This window comes from Parus major, chromosome 18 (genome assembly GCF_001522545.3).
Source record: "Parus major isolate Abel chromosome 18, Parus_major1.1, whole genome shotgun sequence".
Taxonomy (NCBI): domain Eukaryota; kingdom Metazoa; phylum Chordata; class Aves; order Passeriformes; family Paridae; genus Parus; species Parus major.
In genome coordinates this window covers 10,697,997-10,718,154 of record NC_031786.1, presented here as the reverse complement: position 1 = coordinate 10,718,154, position 20,158 = coordinate 10,697,997, and the positions used below count along the sequence as shown (strand labels likewise).

Genomic DNA, 20,158 nt, shown 5'->3' with positions numbered 1-20,158 from the left:
GCAGTCCTGACCATGCAATCACTGAGGCCACAAAGTCCTGCCTTGGTTCCCTCCTGGAGCTGTGGGTCTGGCAGCTCTCCCTGCTGCCCACAAGGTCCTCTGGGAAAAGGCAAGTGGGCAAACCTTCCCCTACATCGAGTTTTAAGAGAGGAGAAAGGAAAACTTCAAGCCAAGCCACCCTCAACCTCCTGTAAGTGATGGCTTTAATTTTGTCATGGAAAGCAAAGCTGGTACAAGGCTTGAAGTGAGAGTGGTTGATGGGATGGCTGAAAATTGAAAGCCACATTCAGGCACTAAATTTCCCTCTCACTGCCTGTTACGCTCTAATTTCCCTGGAACACTCAGCCAGTGCTTCTGGTGTCTGAACACACCATGTCTGGCTGCCCTCGGGCCCGCAGGTAGGGAAGGCTTCCTTTGTGCAGGATAAATCAGCAGAGGACAGCAGCCAAGCCCTGAATGCTGCACAGCCTCTTGCTCTGCTTCCAGCACTCTCCCCACTATGGATCCCCACCTCTGTAAGTCCTGCCTGCCGTTCAGCCAGCCTTGGGGACAGTGGCTGTGCCCTCGAGGGCTGTGCCCTCGGCTCCTCTGTAGCCCAGCAGGGCCTGGCCCTGCAGCTCTGCCCTGAGGAAACCCTGGGTTCAATGGCCCTTAAGCAACACAGAGCACACAGCACCCAGTTAGCAAGGCTAAGTGATATCCTGCCCAAATTTATGGATCATAACCCTGCACGGATGATGGTAGAGGGTTAAAGAACATTTAAAGAACACAACTCCCATCAACGGGACAGGGCTCTTATTATTAAGCCTTTATTGCTTTGACTGTATTCCTTCAAACAAAACATTTCCCAAATGTTGCTACAAGGAAAAAGGGGATGACAGTGAAGAGGACATTCCTTGTACCTCCCAAACTTCCCTGTGACACAAGGAGCCCTTGTCTTTACAAGAGTAGTGCCAGGGTGCGACATCAGTTCCTGCAGCCTCCCTGCTGTCTTCCCCGTGACACCAGGCATTGAAGGGAAATGGTTTTCTCCACTATTCACCTTCCCAGAGCAGATCACAGAAACTCCTGAGCTGGAAGAGACCCACAGGGATCATGGGTCCCTGCCCAGACCCCACAACAATCCCACCCTGGGCATCCCTGGAGCACTGTCCAAGCTCTCCTGGAGCTCTGGCAGCCTCAGGGCCGTGCCCATTCCCTGGGGAGCCTGGGCACCCTCTGGGGGAAGAACCTTTCCCTAAAATCCAACCTAATCCTCTCCTGACACAGCTCCAGCTGCTCCCTCTGCTCCCAGATGTTCATTATGGAGGGTGTTTATGTTCTCAGTCTTATCAAGGAACAAGCAGTGTATCAAATACAGATAAAACCAGTCTGATTGTACATAGAGATAACAAAAAGTACATAAAATTATCAAAGTTCTGCAGGCACAAAGGAAACGTCCAAGGCACATGGAGCACGCAGGTTTTGCTCTCCCGGAGAGCTGAGACATTTGAGCATCATCCTTGCAGTGCGTGTTTCCATCTGCTCCACAACACTCTGTCATCTCCAGTGAATCCCTATGTAAAATGATATCTAAAATATCCTGTACTTTGAAAATATACAGCTTTCCTAAAACATCAGCTCCTGATTCATGTCCTGCAGACCAAACCATCCCTGAATCCCCACGAAGGGAGGGCAGAGGGAAAACATCAACCACTTCCCTGTGTTTTATCCTCTGGATCTGACCCATGCACCCCACCAAAACTCTTCCATTCCAGACACAAACCCTCCATATTTCTAAAGTTGTTTGCAATACTTAAAATAACTGTTCATCAATAATTTCACATACAATATTGTCCATCCTACACCAAAACATGTTTTCCCAAGGGATGGAGGCATTTTGTTTGAGCTACAAGGTTTGTTTGGTTTGCAGTTCAGATATTCTCTCTCCTCCCCCTTCCACCCAATTTTCCCAGGTCTGACATCTGCAAAGCCAACAATATTTTGGGGAAACTTTATCTGTCCTGCATGATTCAGCACACAGGAAGAGCAGGACAATGCTGCCTGCAAGGGCAGGACTGCTCGTGTTTGCCTCTCCATGAAAAAAAGTGCTGCAAGTTCCCATCGTTGTCAAGGACAAAGTGATAAGCATGCTTGGGAAATTGGAGACTTTCCTCTGCCAACACTGACCAGACCCTCCTTGAAAAACATCCTGGTGAACAAGCTGTAGCTAAATGAGAACAAATGTGAGCAGGAAAATTTTCTGTCATCATTTCAAAGCCCAAGGCAGTGCAATTGGGAGTCTGTGTAGAGTGTCTCCTCTCCCATCGCCCTGCCAGGACTCATTTCTGAATCAAAGGATGGCCCTGGACACCCTGCAAGAAGCATTTCTCCATATATATATATTTATAACGTGTTTTGTGACACAGTCAGGTTCCTGGGGAGCAGGGCACTTCACCCAACACACAGCCCAAAGCTCCACAAGCACCCAGCCCTTTGATGTCTCAAAGGGACCTGGAGAATTCTGGAGTGCTCATGGCAGGACCTGGAGGTCTGAGCAGCTGCAATGGGGAGGAAGCACAAGGAGGTTCTGACCCCGCTCCCAGCTGAGCCAGAAGTCCAGCCCAGCAAGTTCCCCAGGCCAGAGTGCCCTTGGAGAGAAACATCCATCCATCCATCCATCCATCCATCCATCCATCCATCCATCCATCCATCCATCCATCCAAGCACAGGGCAGCACTCAACCTCCCTGTGAATGAAATATTTCTCCCAAAGCAAAGGAAATCAGTGTTGGATAAGGCAGAGTAGGAAATCAGCAATGGATTTCCAAGGTGGGCAATAAGTAATCCATGGCTAAGGAACTCCTCAGAGCACTGACACTCCACAGGTTCCCACCTTTCCTGACCCATCTCTGCCCTTCAAGCTGGCAATTCCATGTTCTATCACCTCCCATTTAGCTGGCTGTGCAAGGAACAGGCTAAAAAAAGATGGAGAGAGACCTGAAAAGAGGGAAGGAGCCAGGTCCCCCTGGTGGGAGGGAGCAGACGGGGAAGGCAGGCTGGCTGCTGGTGACCTTCCAAAGGACATTCCTGTAACATGGCACTGCAAACCACAACTCAGCCAGAAACACAAATTTAGCCAAGGTCTCCTTTCAGGGAAGCAGGATCTTGAAGCAGAAGATAAAAACCCAGTGCCCAACCCCAGCACTAAACTCAGAGTCACTTAAGCACAGCTGAAGTGGGAGAAGTTTGAAGGTCAGTGCTGGAGGTGAGCGTGGCCAGGAGCTGCTCCCTCAGCAGGGACTGCTCAAAACCCCCTGTCACAGCTGTCCCCATCCCTGCACACGTGTCCCTGTGCTGCAGCACCAGCCTCCAGCCAGGCAGGAGGTTTTGGAGCTGACAGGAGCTGAGGCAGCCCAACATTCCCTACGGGAAGTGTCCGTCCCCCACAGGAAAGCAGAGCCTCTCCACTCTCCTCACCACCTGCCCCTACACATCTGGGAGCTTTTCCTGGTGATCCAAACTACAAAAGCTGGGATGGAGCCCTCAACAAGGGCAGGGTTTCTTCAGCTACGTGTCAGACAGCAAAATAACAGTGGGATGTGAGGGCAGCACGGACAGAGAGGACAGAAGTCATGGCAGCTCTTCTGTGGGGACACAAGCGTGGCTGCAGTGCTGCCCTGCTCCCTGAACCATGGAGAGGGCAGGGATTGATCCCTCAGGAAACCGGGATCAATCCCACACATGGGCCTGACAAAGAAAACACGCCAGGAAGGAGCAGCAAAGCCAGCACATGACAGGAAAAATGTAGGGTGATATGTTCTGAAATACTTGACTTTTTTTTTTTTTTTGGTTCAAAATCACACAGCAGCAGTTTTTGATCTTAGGCAATGTGTTTTGGACAGTGCAGAGCAGGCTGAGCGTGGGTCCAGGTCAGAAGAAGCATCCCTGAGGAAGAGGTGGGAGAGGCTGGAAGTGCAGCCCTCTCCCATTCCAACATAACTCTGCCTCCCAGGAAGGGGAGAGATGTTTACTGGAAAAAGCCTGAGCAAAGTGAGAAAAACCTCCTCCTATTTTATTTTTTTTTCCCAAAACCAAATAAATTTTCATTTTCTTTAATAATTTGCATTAAAAGTGCAAAAGAACAACCTGCAACAGTGGTAAGGGTGGACTTACACACATCCCTGAAACCACATCTGCTAAGAGCTGAAAAAAGTAAAGATTTATGTAAAGGACACCAAGGGAAGACAGATGATAAAAAATTGAGCAGAAGAAATTGTATGGGATCTTAGGAATTTCTCAGGAAAAAAAGCTCATTCCTCATTTCCTTCTTCCTTCAGAGACTTTGCCGCTGCCATGAAAATCAGAAATGTTCTGTTTTAGTTGCTGAAATCACCGGTACCTCCTGCAAAAGCTGGTTGTGCTTCTCTCCAGCCATGGATAATTTCAGTGCCTCCCCTGGGCCAGGAGCCCCCCAGGCCAGAGCTGTAACTCATCCCTGCAGGAAGGGAACGCAAAGCCCGAGCCACAGCAGGTGCTGGAGCAGCCTGAGCTGTCCAAACAGATCCTTCTGCTCTTCTCCTCTGCTTCCCCTCCGAAGGCCACGAGCTCAGGCCCTGGGCTCACCCCCAGCCCAGCCACAGCTCCCCCAGCAGCACTCCCAGCTGCCTTTCCCACATTGCCAACATCTCTGCTGACATTCCCAGCAGCCCTTCCCATTGCTCTGGGGCTGGACACCTCTGGCAGCCCCATCTTCTGTGTCAACTCAGCCACCAAGTCTTTCTACAGCTGGCCAGAAGCTTTCCAAGGGAACAGTTTTCCCTGGAAAGCCGTTTGGCAGATGGCAAAACCAGCCTGTCCCCCCGCCAGCGCTTCACCTCCTCGAGGGTGCCCTTTGTGCTGGAACTCCTCCCTGGCCAGCCTGAAGGGAATAATCAAATGAAGTTATGTTTTGCCAACAAAACGAGGAGCCCAAACTTTTCCAGAGAGCAGGAGCCTCTGCTGCAGCTCTTTGAGCCATTCTGCCTTTCCTCCCTTGCCAGCCCCACTGTGCTCCAGTGGATAAAGGAGCAAATGGACTGTCAGGGCCCGAGATCCCACCAGAAATTAATATTCCACCATCCTCTGCAGGGCCCCAACAGCAGCCAGGACACAGAGTTACAGGACAGGGCTCAAGGGCACATTCCAGCCAAAAAAGGCTCACTTTGGAGAGGACGAGGCCCAGCGTGGGGCAGCACGGGACACGGCGCTGATCCTGTCCCTCCTGCTGCCATGGATGTTCCTCCTGCTGAGGAGCTCCTTCATGACAGCTCAAACACCTCATTCTGGGCAAGTGAGCAGCTCCTTACGGGAGTGAAAGCCAGGCAGAGGCAGAGCTAGAGAGCATGAGGAACCTGTTCCATTTTGCAGGAAACCATGGGAGGTTTCTCGAATCTTTCCTCACTCAAGAGCAGGAAAATGACCCAGTTCCTTTCCATCCTGTGCCTCCCTGTCTCTCCCCGTGTCCCACACAGCTGAAGCACCTTTCTGAGGGCACATGAATTGTTTGGGGTTTTTTAAATCCCTCTCCCTAACTCATGGAATTCCATGGGAAGGATGACCATCTCTTCCCAAGTGGAACAGGTTTTAGATTTCTACATACATGACTTAACACTGATTGATTTTTTTTTGTTTGTTTTCTTTTAAAGAGCCACATTTGGTTTTGGCAACTCCATCTTTGACCTGCACCCATTCTGTCTGTGGAAATGAGAAACCCAAAAAAAAAAACCCCAAGCAAAAGCGGCCACATGAAATTCAGCACTGGAAGAGAGAAACAATCCTGGGCTTTGATCAGTTTAGCAGAGCGGTGCTGCTGACCAAACGTTTCCTTAGAATTGTTTGGATTTTCCGTGGATTGAAATTTATGGATCACTCAATAGCATTTATCGATGAGTAATGCACCTCCATGGCCTACCCCACTGAGTCATGGAAGACTCCAGTCAGCCCTAAGAAAACACACAGAGAACTAAAATCCCTACACAAAAGCAATTACAGTAAGGCTGGAATTTAGTGGAGAAGCCAAGCAGGCTTTCCCTCCCTCCTTCAGGTCTCTGGTGCCTCAGGAGAAGAGCTGGATACCAAAGCAATGAATCATATAGGGAATGCCAACCTCTATATGTTCAAACCCCATAATTACATGTTAATAAGAAAGCAAAGCATTGTTCCAAGTGCCAGGGCTATGAAATGAAGATTGCAAATAATGGAAGTACATCAGGAACCTGAAGAACCTCAGCACGATGTGCCAGCTGTAATGTCAAGGCAGAGTGAAAAGAGAAAAAATGCAGTAAAAAAGTACAAAGCCAGGAATCCTAATTTCTCCCCCTGGCTGCAGCCGTGGCAGGCTTTTGCAGCCCCTGAGAGGTGTGCAGCTCCCTGTGCCAAAGGCAACACAGGAATGCACTCCTGGGCTTCTCCTCCAGCTCCACCTCAGCTCCCCGTGCTGCTCATGGCTCCACAGGGCACTGGGACACCAACACCCTCTGCCCTGCTCATTTCTGCACTTCCAGCAAACACCAAGAGTCCTCCCTCCACCATCCCAAATTTAACTGAGGACATTTAATCTCTTCTTTGGCAGAACTTCCTGTAAGCATTAAAATCCCCAAAAATACAGATTTCTCCAAGGGGTCAAACCAGCTTGTTCCTCCGTGTTCCAGCTGCCTCACTCTTTAGCTCTTTTAATTAACAGGGATTGTGATGGGCCTTGGGGACAGGAGGGTTCAGAAGTTCTGTTTGGGCTCCTGCTGGGAATGTGCCAGGATGTGAATTGGAGGTAAAGTTTATAATTCCTACAGGAATATTTCTGTTACAAAGGTGAGCACAGCAGGGAGGCCAGGGGGGATCTCCATGAGCTCCAGGTGGCACAGGGACATTTCCCAGCCTTCCCTGTCCCTGCCCTGCTGGCAGAGGAGCAGGAGCTGTGTCCTGTCCCCAGCCCTACTCCGTGCCCAGCTCACATCCCGAGGCACTCCATGCTTTCCTGGCAGAGCCTCCCAACTGCAGGAGCTCCAGGCCATGCCAGCTCCTGCCTGAGGAACTCTTCCAGAGGATCAGCAACTCCTTCATTTCCAGGACCGCTCCTGCCTCCTGGAGCTCTTGACAGCAGTGACAAAGGCACAGAGTGGAGAGCACGAGCTGTCCCGAGCCCTGTGCCCTCTGCCTGCCCGTGGGAGGTGAGGAGCAGCCCCAGCACCCAGCCCAGAGTGCCCAGGACCGGCCCTCGCCTTCCCCCAACCAAACCCTCACCACCCTCAGGGCTAACACGTGCCAAAACAGGAGGAACCTGTTTGTTCTGCCACAGAGAACCTCGCCACCTGCTCCAAGGACGTGTCCAGGCCTGCTGCTTCCAGCCCACCCCACCTTCCACCCTGCATTCACCCATCCTAAAAGATCTGATTGTATCTGGGTCAAACTTTGATACCCCCAGGCAACACAGGACACTTCATCCTCTCGAAAGCAGGTCCAGGAGCAGCAGATGGTGACTGGAGAAGGCGTGGAGGTGACACAGAACCAGCCAAGGATATCAGCTGTGGAAGCCCTCACCAGCTCATCCTCAGCTACAGAGCAACACTGGGAAAACAAACACTGCTATCAGTTCCAGCTCACAGTTATTAGTTAAGAGTTGTTATTTTAAAAGCACACACTGAGAAGTTTTCCCTTCTCCAGCTGCTTATTTTGTTTGATTCGAACAAAACCCATGGACATTAATTTTAGCTGTACTTAATTGAATAATTTCTCCGGGGAATGGTTCAGGGACAGTTTTAATGCAGGCTGTTTCCAAGAGCCATTACTAATTGGCATCTACCACAGCCCCAGTGTGCCAACCAAAATAGTACTTTTGAATGTTACTGGAACTGCTCTCAGCCCAGATGTGTTGAGAACTCGCAGTGATACAAGGCAGGCAAGAACCATATTCACATGATACAGCATTCTGAGTTTCCTCTCCCAGTTATCTGCAAGGAGATAAAAGTCTCCTTCCCTGGAAGTATTTGAGTGTAAAGCCATTTGTTCCTCCTCCTTGCCCCCAACAAGTGACCCTTGCTTTTACTCACCGTGTTTAAGGCACAGCAGCACGGTCACCTGAGATCAAACACGGCTTTAGAACAAAAATATTCTTCTAGAAATTATAAAAAGTTGCCTCCAGTTTAGAGCACTGGCTGAAGTCCCCAGGGCACTGTTCTGGGCTCTCCAAGCTCACAGCACTCACTGGGCTCTTTGCACTTGTAATTAATATTTATTTGTATTCAAATCCCAAATCCAAGTGCCCCAGCAACACAAACAGAGATTTTGGGGCCAGACTACTCAAAATTCCAGCAAGATCTTCAGGTTATAGGGACAATGTCACCAAATTATTTTCCTACCGAGGTGACTCTGGGAAAAAGCAAGGAAATCCTGCTAATAGATAAAATACCCATAAAATCTGCATGTCTAGGAAAGCCTGCAGCACTGGGAGGCTGGAAGGCCACTTACATGGCTATAACAAATCCCTGCCAAGCAAAACACTTTTCCTGCTCCAATGTGTTTGTGCCCTGCAAGCTTACAGCAGAAAATGAAAGGATAGAAGCTGTTCCAGACTCCACATTTGTCTGCTTTCCCTTTATCCAAAATCTAAGATAAAATCAGGATTGTTTAAAATATTGCCTTCAGAAACTGTTGGTAGCACTCACTTCTGCTTCCTTTTAGCAACTCTCATTTTCCCCAAGTTTTTACACCATTGCAACCCTTTTCCATAGATATCAACAGCTTTCATTACAAATACACATCAGTTGCCACAATTTCCTAAGGTGGTTTAGCAAATCCCCATAAAACACTGTTTTGGCTGCTAAACACCTCAAGCTGAGGTTTCCATTTCACAAAGAAAGAAACCAACAAAACCCCATAAATGTACCAAAATACCTACAACCAAAACAACCAACAGCAAAACAAAAACACCAAAAAAAGTCCAGCAGAGCTACGTTATAGCCCATAAAACACTATTTGGCTACTAAACACCCTAAGCTGAGGTTTCCAGTCCATTTCACAAAGCAAAGAAAACCAAAAACCCCACAAAAATACCAAAACAAAAACCATAAAAAGTAAAAAATAAAAAATTAAAAACTCTGTGTTATACTCCACACAGATGTTGCCACTTTTAAGATCTCCTTGGCAATTCCTGCTCCTACACTTCATAAAAGGTGGACCCACCCCAGGAATGTAACACAATCCTTGTGGGTACCAACAAACCAGCCTTTAGTCCATGGAGAAAAACACCAAATGCAACAGTGAGCACCTCATCCACTCTGGTCACAGCCACCTCACCCAGCTCTACACCTTCCTGCCACGAGAAAAAAAACAATTCTCAGCTGTTGCCTTGGTGGCCAACACCTTCAAAGAAAGGAGTACTGAAATTCCTGGGATGGCAGGCAGGATGGCTACACTCATTGCAGCTGAAATGAAGGAAAACTCAACCCAAAAAGCAGGACCAGGCATCCCCCAAGGGTTAACTGCAAGGCCATTCCCAGCCCCACACTGTTCACAACAGAGAGCTTCTTAATGTTAAAAATCCAAGTGCAACACTTCATTGCTGCCACAGCCCCTACAATGGAGACCCATTCAACAACTGCAGATCGAGCACTCTTGGTTTTGACGCTTTAGATTAAAGAATGTTGGAAAAAAGGAGCAGCAGTGCTCCTGGAGAGCAAACCATGAAGCTTGAGGAGCAGAACAGGGATGGATGCTGACCACAGCTGGGACTTGGGCTGAAGGGGTGCCTTCCTTTCCTTCCAGTTTTGCTCATTGTCAGGGCAGGCAGTGCCCCTGTCCCGTGGCATTGACACAAGGACCAGCAGCCACCACATCCAGGAGGGGTTCCTGAGGTGACCAACAAGGGACAGAGCTCATGCCCTACCACCCTCACCCTTTAAAAGAAGATGGGGCTTGGTATTTCTTTTTTTTTTTTTAAAATGGAAATGCGCCTTAGAAATCCAACGAGCACCTTCCCCAGTCAGAGCAGCCTGACCCTCCACGCTGTGTCTGACAGACTGACAGCCATGGCCAGATCCCCAGCAGTACCTTCTGCAGAACCCCAGCATCAGGCAGGAGCAGATGCAAAGTTTAGGGTAAAAAAAGCTCCACTGGTCTAGTCCTGGCTCTGAATCATGGGAATGCTGTCATCAGGCTCAGAATTCACACAGTTTTTGGAGTACTGGGAGTCCACACAACCTTCTGAACAACCTCAGTGAACCGAGCCAGGGGAGATGCCACCCTGCAGCACATTCCCACGTGATGACAAATACGGCAGAAGAGGTCATGAGGCCAGCAGGAAAGATCTTCCTCACCCCTTACACCAACAGGAGCTGGTAACTCCAGGGAAGTTCCCCAAAACCACACTCAGAATGACCAAACACCTCTGCCAAGTGCTAAAAGCTGATTGCCACAGGTCCTGCAGGTCTGTCCATCCACTCTGCACATCCACAGTTAAACCTCTCCTAAAATACCTCAGCCCCACCTGAGCACTGAGGGATTTGTTTCACTCTGCTTGAGAGATTTAGGGCAGAGGAAAAGGCAGAGCCATGGAGCAGAGGGATGTGCAGAACACAACTGCCATTTTAATAAACGCTCGCCTTGGGAAGGAGCCAGAAGAGCATCAGAGTGTTCACCACAAGAGCATCATGCTGTGGACAGCTGCAGGGCATTATCCTCTTGGATCACAAACGAGGAGGAAAGCCACTTCAGAACTGGGCTATCAATCATGGGAGGAACCAGAGAACTTGCAAGTGCTTCATGGTTACAGTATTGAAAGCAGCTGATAAAGCTAAGGTCAACCCAGGCATCTGGGACTAATCTCCAGCTGACACCCTTCATCAAGCTCCACTGGAATCAGTGATAAATTGAGTAAATTAGCAAGAGGAATACATCACCTAACAACATGTTCAGAGCTGGGCAAATAGCAGGAATTGGATGCCCTGCAGTGATGGCACTCCTTGGGTCTCGCTGGCATCAGAGTCCTGCCTGCCCAGCCACCTGCCCAGGAGAGAGACAGGCCAAGAGCACAGAGACACATCTCCAGAGCTGATGCCTCAAAAATATTCCATTCCCAGTCTGCAGGCATGGAAAAAGTTCTGATTACTCAGAGAAGTGGTTAAAACAACAGAAAGGCTGGAAGAAGAACTTCCACAGATAAGACGACCTCGAGTCTACGCATCCCCGTCAGCCTTAGCTAATGATTTTCTTTCTTCCCACTTCCTTCCACCAAGAGCTGTGCCAACTTTCAACATGCCCTCCCATGGATTTTCTGCAGATGTGGCTGAACACTCGGTGTTTGGGGTGGCTCTGTGCCCGTGGATTTCTGCAGAGCAAGAGGAGGCTGTTGCACAGAGGGAACCCTTCCACAGCTGCTCTGCTCCCCGGTGATTTTGCCTTTCCCTTTTCCCTTTGCTGGACGGAGCCTGAAGGACTCTGTGGCACGATCTGCACCAAGCTGAGGGGCTGGTGCCACCAGCCTGAACTCTGATCCCCACACACAAACCCTGAATTCCAGTGTGACAAACCCCAGCACAGGAAGGAAACCTCGAGCCTCCACTTTATCAAGCTGCACAAACAGGGGTTTATCAAACTGCAGAGATTGCTGGGGCTCTCTGATTGCTTCGCCTGCAAGTGTCTGCAGGACTGCTTTGATGGCTCTCAGTGCATGGGAACAAGTGAGCACAGGACCTGACTGCAGCAGCCAGAGTTCAACACTAAACAATGTCTTATTAGCCACAAATACATTGTTTCCAAAGAGAAATTAATTTTAAAAAGTGAATAGATAGATAGATAGATAGACATACAGACATATATATATATAGCAAAAGATTAACTGCTAGGTCTATGAGTGTAATCCCTAAGTTGAATTATCTAATTACTCAGTTTAGGACACTTTAAAAAAAGATACACTGATACCACAAAAGGCAGTTTTAGCCCAGGGTTTTTATTATTTTTTTCCAGATTTTTACCTAGGAAAAACACACATTTTTGTCCTTTGTTAAACCTGCTTTTTAGCATACTTGTACTCATCTGTTGCTCCACAACCTGGAATAAAGGCAGAGACCTTTCTGAACAGAGCAAATACCAAATATCTGAGTGCACAGAACGTGCCTCTGCTACTGTAAAGAGGCTGTGCTGCAGAGGCTGCCTGAGCCTGAGCAGAACTGAACACCAGTAGGATCATTAGTCCCAAATAAAGAGCCACGAGCTTTTTACATCTCCAGTTTTAATAAATCCCAATAAACCCCATTATATTTCCCAAGGCAACTTGAGGATGACCTGCCCTGCAAGGTCTGCCCTTTCTACCTTTGAGGCTATGATCTCAATTTGAAGACATCTGGTAGTACAGACTCCTCATGTTTGCTCTTCCCATATGGGCTGGGAGAAAGTTCTGGATGTTTTCATCATTTCTCTGCAAGGACAATGAACTCTTGCTGCATTGTTTCCAACCCAAATAATTCTGAAACCCAAACGGGCATTCATGGGTAGATGCATTGTACAAATCTTCATGAGCACAAAGGATCACATTCAATGGCTTGGCTGAGGCCATTGTGTTTCTCTCTTTAAAAAGATGTTTTGGACATTAAACACCACTATTAAACCCTTTTCCAGTTCAGTCATGACCTTGTAGCCTGGTTAGACCTTTCCCCCTGTAGTGGGTGAACAAACCTGCAGCACCTGGGCCTTCCTCCACCCCCCAGAAACAGGGATAATTCTACCATCAGGAAAACGTGTCAGTTTGTCAAACCAGAAAACATCAGCCTCTGTCTTTAGCTGTGAAAATCAGGGAAACGTGGTCATTTCCAAGTGAGTGCCTGCAGCTGTCCCCAGGTTTCAGCAGGAGCAAAACCCAAACCCGCTTTAACCTGCACTGATTGTGTGAAGATGCAGAATTTGATTACTTGACATTTTGTAAAACCTTAGGAAGCCCCAGTACAGGCAGTGTCAGGTGCTCCAAAATCCACAGGGGACTCACAGCCTGGCCACACTCCCAAGTGTGCTGAGTTTGAAGCTCCACATCCCCTGCAGTATTTCAAGACTTCAGATGTTGGGTTCGGGGCCTCAGCCTTAAATTATTTTTTTCAAACCCTCCTAAAACGCATGTAATCCTTTGTTTTCTTTGTGAGGAGAAAGGTTTCACATCTGGACTGTCAACCTGCATTCCACAGCATTAGCCTGGCAAACCAAAGCAGCTGAGCTGTAAATCTCCCAGAAGAGAACTTGTCATGGAAATCGAAACTCAGCATTAACTGCAGGCCCAGTTCAGCAAGAAAGCCAACATAAAACACCAAAACAATGCAGGCAGCCCCAAGACAACTCTGGAAATGAGTGCTGCTGTCTGAGAGAGCAAACCAACCTCATCTAACACCTCAGATTGGAGCAGCACCACTTACCTGGGTTTGATCCCAAACAGGCACCTAAGAGCCCACTGAGAACAACTCCCACAGATGAATTTTGCAGCATTTTCTCAAGGCAGTGCCCTGATTTCACGAGCAGAGTGCAGTTTCCAAAGGTGCTTTGTGAGAGCTGAGTGCTCAGACCCTGTGATCCCCCTTTTCCCTTGGGCTCCCACTCTGCTGTTTAAAGATTTAAATTTGTCCAGCCAGATTTCAAGAGAAATCCAAATGCCAGCAATGCAAAACTGATTCAGCAACAAAAGGGTGTAGAACAGAAAAAAAAAATAAATAAAAGTATCAAAATTGGCCAGGACAACAGCATGTTACCAAGTGTCTCAGCTAAGGTCATAAAAAAGTGTTAATGTCACATTTTTTGATCATTGCAGCATGTATTTGTTAGGTTTTTAGACTGAAAAGTCAGCTGCTAAAAAGAAATCAATTTCTGGCAATAATTTGTTTCATTTAGAGGGAAAGCAGTTTTGGAAAAAGACAGCTTGAGGTTAATTCAGCTCTGGAACAACCTGGAAGAAAGGCCTGGCTGATGATACTGAGCACCAGTGCTGTGCTTGGTTCACTCCCCTGCCAGCACTCGCTCCCCAAAAATCCAAGAGCCCACCTCCATTATTTCTTATCCTTTATAGCAAAGCACTCTATTAACTCTCTCTTCCTCCCAAACACATAAGGCAGAGCTTTGTGTGCTGGGCTCTGAGGATTGTTGTGTTCCTTCAGCTCTGGTTCCCTGTGTCTCCACCGGTCTGAACCCACCAGGAACGGATCCATCACTGCTGCACACCATGGCTGAGTCCTCTTTTCCCAAAAGCTGCAAAAACCCTCTTGGCAATCAGCTCCATCCAGTTCTGCTGAATGATCAGCATCAGCACAAGGCTCTGCTGCTGCAGGAAGGCTGCCACAAAATCCCCTCACCCTGCCACAGCCCTACCTGGGACCCAGCCTGCTGACACACGGTTACTAAATCCACACCCAGCCTCCACCAGCAGGAAAACACAGCAAGTTTTTCTCCAAACCGACACAATGTGATATCTGGATACCCAAACCACTGTGTGGGAGCACCTTTTTAACCCCCCCATGCTCTGCTATCAGCACCCTGAGCCACCTCCACATGTTCCTCTGCTGTTTCTGTGCTGCCACCCAGCAGCTGTTGGTGCTTCTTGCCCCAAGGCTCCTTCATTCCCTTGGCACAGGAGGAGGATGCTGCACCTGTGGATGCTGAGAGTGATCCCTGCAGGAGGCTGCCCTGGAACAGAGGCTGGACACAGCTAAGAATAAACCAGGGATTTATTGAAAGGCTTTAAAGGACACACCTTGGGCAGCACAAGAGCCTGGCCAGGGCCTCACCCAAGATGGACCAAAAATGGTCACAAAATGCACAACTGGTCACGAGGTCTCACATTTTCATCAGTTTTGGTCCATCTGCACATCAGGGTTAATTGTCCAGTCACTGCTTCAGGTTATGGAGTCCCATCCTTGTTTTCTCTCTTCATTCCACTGTTGTTTCTGCCTTTGGGTCTGAAACTTGTAAGGACTGTCCTTGGTATGGAGCTGGAAAAGGAATTGTTCTGTCTGCCTGCTCTGTGAAGAGAGCTCACTGACACTGAACATGAAGCTCAGAGCTGCACACCTGAGCAGGGCAGAATATGAAAAATATGAAAGCTCAAACTTAAGAAATCAAGAGCAGACCCCAGCCTGAGCCAGCAGCCCAGGCAGCCACCAGAACAAACATCTCCAGGCATGTCCTCCTGGGCTGACAGCACTGTCATAGCTCTGGAGCAAAGGACCCCCACCAAAACGGGTGCTGGTTTTCTGCTGGCTCTGGGCTGAGGTAATGGCTCTGAGCTTTCACAGGGCACAGCACACTGGGTATAATACAACCTTTTGAAGTCCAGCAAGAAAAAAAATAAAATAAAGAGGGTTTTGTTGGGTTTGTGTGAGGTTTTTTCCCCCCTTTCTTTTTTTTTTTCTGAACGATGTGATACAAACCAGCTTGATACACAAATTAGAGGTGATCTCATCAGGCCATTAGGACTAAAGCAAGACCATCACTTGGGAGGGGATGTGCTGGCCAGATAGCCCTGATTGGCCTGTGAGCAGCATTACTGTGGGGCTACAAATGCAGCCTTCATTACACAGGCAAGGCATGGCTCCCAGCTTTCAATCCCTGCCTGCAAACTGCATTGAAAAGTGGGATTTGGGAGCAGCGTCCCCCACTCACCGCTCCCAGCGGCGGGCACGGAGCAGGGCCAGCCCTGCCACCTCTGTGGATAGAAGGAAATGACCTGCAGACATCACAAGCCTCTCTGATTCACACCAAACACTGCCTGGGACACAAAAAAACACACTCTCCTGCTGGAAAGCAGCGCAGGAAAGGCACTTGAAAATTCCCTAAGAATGATAAAATGTGGTTTAGAGGCTTTTGCCTTTCATTTCTCATAAACTGGAACTCCATCACATCTTTCCACCAAGCTTCTTTGGATTTCTTTGTTGTCAAGCTAACAATGCTTGAAAGCGAAGAAAGTCTCATTTCTGAGATGTTTCTGTTTTCAATCGAGCAGCAGAACTATTTATTTTCCTAGCAGTGACGGAATTAAACAATTTGTCTTTGAAAACTCTTTAAGCCTTCACCGTGACATCCCCCCATCTGCTTTTGAGATTAAGGTACTTTGATTTTTACCAGCTAAAGGTTTATGAACTGCTGTATAAACCCAATTACTCTCATAGTAAATTATGTAAAGCTTACATGTTATTTTTTAAATTTTCCCCCATGGAGTACTCTGGAGATTCAGAACAGGAAAAGCTCACTGAGGCATTCTGAATTAAAAACGTGTAACAGGGAAAACCACAGAGCTCCCAGAAACTCGGAATAAGAAAGAAAAAAACCTCAACATCATTAAGTGAGGATGAGAGGCACCCCAAGAGAGGCTTTACAGGGGAGGACTGTTAAAAAAAAGGGAAAAAAAAACCCATCTCTATTTCAGTGGGAGGGAGTTCTTTAAAAACAGATTAAGTTTCATCTGAGGCAGTATTTATTCCACTTGCTGATTGAAAGCAGGGATGGGAGCGATCCTGGCACAGGCTGGGCAGCTTTGGGGGAGGTTTAAAGGAGAGCTGCCCTCGGTCAGCGTGGCTGAGCTGTGCCCAGCAGGGGATGGAGCATCCCCAGAGCACCAGGCTGAGTCCCAGAACGTGTGGGACTGATCCAGCACTGCTCCCCCAGACTGGGACTGATCTGGGAGCTAAAAACCACCAGTTGCAGGCAGTAATCACAACCTACAGCTGGCAGGAGCTGAGTGACCAGCAGCCATCAGCTCTGGGACACCTTGCACTGCCCACAGAAAGTGGAACACAAATCCCCCACTCCCTGGAGCAGCTCTGGGGCACAGAAATCAGCCCCAAATCCCACTGTGGTCACAGGGCTCTGGTGAGATGCTGCAGGGATGGTGTTTGTTGGCTGTGGTGTGATGCTGCATTATTTGGGGAACACCAGCAATGCATCTTCATCTTGTGCTGCACAGCAGGAGCTGAGGAAATGGGCAATCATTCATTCTTAGGATAGTGAATAACCTCCCATAAATGAATATTTGTCCCATGTAAGCTGTCACAGAAAACACAGCTTCCAGCATGTCCCAGCAGATGCTCCAGGTGGGGACACAAGGGGCAGGGCTGTCACAGCTGTGAGGAGCTGCACTCACAGCCATTTGTTCTGCCAGCTCTGCATTCAACACCAAAAAACGCCTTTGAGCAGCACCACTGAGGAACTCCCTGATGTGTGCTGTGCCTGCCAGTGACCAGTGTCACTGGCACAGTGACAGTGTCACAGTCATGTGGCTGCTGTGACCAGTGTCCCACATTCCAGAAACAGTAACAGAATTTAGCACTTTCTAGACCAGAAAGGGGCTGACAGCACTTTCTCTGCCCCCAGCACAGATCCACTCTGTATTAAATCCATTTTCCTGCCTGGGTTCCTTCTGACTCCGAGTCCCACCGCAGCCAAGGATGCTGGTGCTGTCCTGTGCCAGCAGCTCTCCAGAGAACTCTGTGCATGTTTGTCACACTTTTCATTCAAACCCTGATGTCATGTTTCCTTCCCAGAGCAGCTCCCTCCTGTCCTGCTCTGCCTGTGCTTGTGCCATGGATGTTTCATTTCAGCAGCCCATGGTTGGCAGGAGATGAAGCTCGGGTTCCCAGTGAGTGCTGCCCACCCTGAGCAGGAGCAGGGAGCTGTGCCAGCAGCACCCACAGCTCCCCAGGCTGGGCACAGCCCTCCTGCACCCACCAGTGCCCAGGACTGCTCCACCCCCAGCGCTTCAGAGCTCTTTTTTCACTTCAGGATCCCCTTCTAAAGCTCCCACCTGTTTTAAGTGTCCTCCCACCCCACACTCCCGGTATTCTCTCCTCTGGCCCGTTAAAATTCCTCTCTCCTGGGCTGTAGTTTGCTACAGGATAAACCAAGTACTCCGAAGTTTATTTTGCAACACAAACTTCAGATGAATGGAGCATCTCTGTTACACAAGCGTGGTGATGCTGGTGCCAAGCACGCCTCTCCCAGCTCCAGCATCCGCAGGGATCCCCAGCCCAGCCTCCTCTCAAATCCCAATTCGTTCCGGGAGGTCCTGCCCATGCCTCCCCTTTGTGTGCTCTGCTCACAGGGGTGTTTGAGGAAGCTTTAACAAATCACTGCCACGGCAGTGTCAAGCTGTCAACATGACCACAAGGCCACTCTGCTTGTGAAAGGGCTGAGCTGTACAACAGCCCTGCAGCCAGGAACCGCCCAGGAGCCTGTCAGGAGCCCTAAACCCAACAGCTCCTGCTCAGAAAACCACTCACCAGCACTGTGCACTCAAAAAAACCTGATACAGACTGTAAGGAAGGAAAGAACACTCCAAAGGTTTCTGAAAAAGAAAATAAAAAGCTTCCGAGCTCCAACCACAGAGAGATTTGAGAACTGGAACGTCTACAAAGTTTGGTTTAGCTACTTAAACTTAACAAAAAGTTTGAAATAAGCTGTGTTTTACCTGGGGAGGGAATCCCACCTCAGAGAACACTCAGCTGCTGGGGCTGAAGGAGTTTTACAAGGAAGCCAGTGCTGGTGTGATGCTGCTCAGAGCTCCTGCAGGGACACGGAGCAGGACACACACACACACTGCACCCACCACCACACCCTGGAAAAATTAAAATGCTATCAACAAAATGAGAGGAAACAGGAGCTAAAAGTATTGCAGATGGCAAACTAAGAGTGAACCCTTCCTCTTCTTTTATTTTTGGGGTTTTTTTCCCTTTTGGGGAAGAGCAGGAAAGTCATTCCCTGATGCAAGATGTTTTAATTCACATTTTCCTTCTGACATCTCCTTCACAGGCCCATCAAAACAACCCGGGGAAAAGGTCAGACACAGCTATACATTAAGCAGCAAGGAAAAACAAGGCACATCCCACGCTGAGGACATGCTAATGGCTCTTTGGAGTCAACACTTCCCTAATTCACTTTTTAAGACTTTCAGTTGCAAATTTTTTATTCAGCTTTCACAGCACAAATAGCCACAAGAAAGCTACCCAAAGCCCCAAGTCGCCACGTCAGGATTATTTGATATGGAGGTCACTTCCTCCAGCCCCAAGCAAACTCCTTTAAACCCTTTAAGAGACACAAGGAAAAAGGACAAGGACTACTTGTATCGATTTTAGGATATGAGACACAGGTCAAACACTGAGTGCACAAAAATAATTCCTGCTTCTGGAGGAATATAGCAGTGAACACTCAGAAATGCCCTGTGCTGGCATCTGTGGGGTGCCCCAGTTCATTTATGAAGACAGATTAATGTGCCCACAGCTCCTCCAGCGTGAAGGCGATTCTGACCTCTCCAGATTGACTGCCAATGTGATGTAGGTCCAAAAGAAATCACCCTGTTCTGCTGAGACAGAACAATAAATCGGCTTCCTCGAATACAGTGGTTAAAGAATCCAAGTTCCTGACCTTGGATGTTTCCCTAGTAGGATGCTGTGCTGTAGGGAACAATCAGGACGGCATTTGCCGAAATGCGTGGGATTTATGATATAATAGGTTGCACATATGTGCCAAAAGAGAAAAAAACACTCTTAAATCCAAGATAATCAAGATTAATTAGCTATTAAAATAGCTAAGAGAACACAGTGCAGTACAGGTGGTACAACAAACCAGCTCCCTCTCCGTGCACAGCAACTCCAGTTGTTTTTGGGGTCACGCCGTCCGTGGATCTGCGAGCGCACTCTCACTGGGAAAAGCCAAAACTGCCTCTCCTTTGTCAGCTGCTGCACTCTGCAATTCTCCAGGTTTGCACTTTCATAAACAAACCTGGCGCAGCCCTTTTATAGGAAGTCCCCCTAAGAGCACAGGAAAATCCCGTTTTGCCTGGCTTTGATCACCAGGACAGGCTGAGAAGGAACTCGGCAGTTTTTACAACGCTCCTCATGCCGAGGAGAGGCCACGCTGCTCACACCCACCTCCCCACTCCAGCACATCCCTCCAGCTCTCCCCTCTTCCTCCAGCCTGCTGCCTTTCTGTTTCCTTGCTGCTAATTGCAATTACAGGTGTCCCAAAGCCCAGGGATGCCTCACGTCCCAAGGGCAGCGCTGGGCTGGGACCGTGTGTGGCCAGCAGCATCCCAAAGCCAACACTCCCTGTGAGGAATCCCAGCAGCACCCCAAAGCCAGCAGTCCCTGTGAGGAATCCCAGCAGCACCCCAAAGCCAACACTCC

The 20,158-nt window shown here is 48.7% G+C and overlaps 1 protein-coding gene across 2 annotated transcripts in view; it reads right to left on the bottom strand.

Moving 5' to 3' along the window:
- STX8 (syntaxin 8) overlaps nt 1–20,158 on the bottom strand; it is a 93,780-nt gene that overhangs the window by 40,730 nt on the left and 32,892 nt on the right. The window lies entirely within an intron of this gene.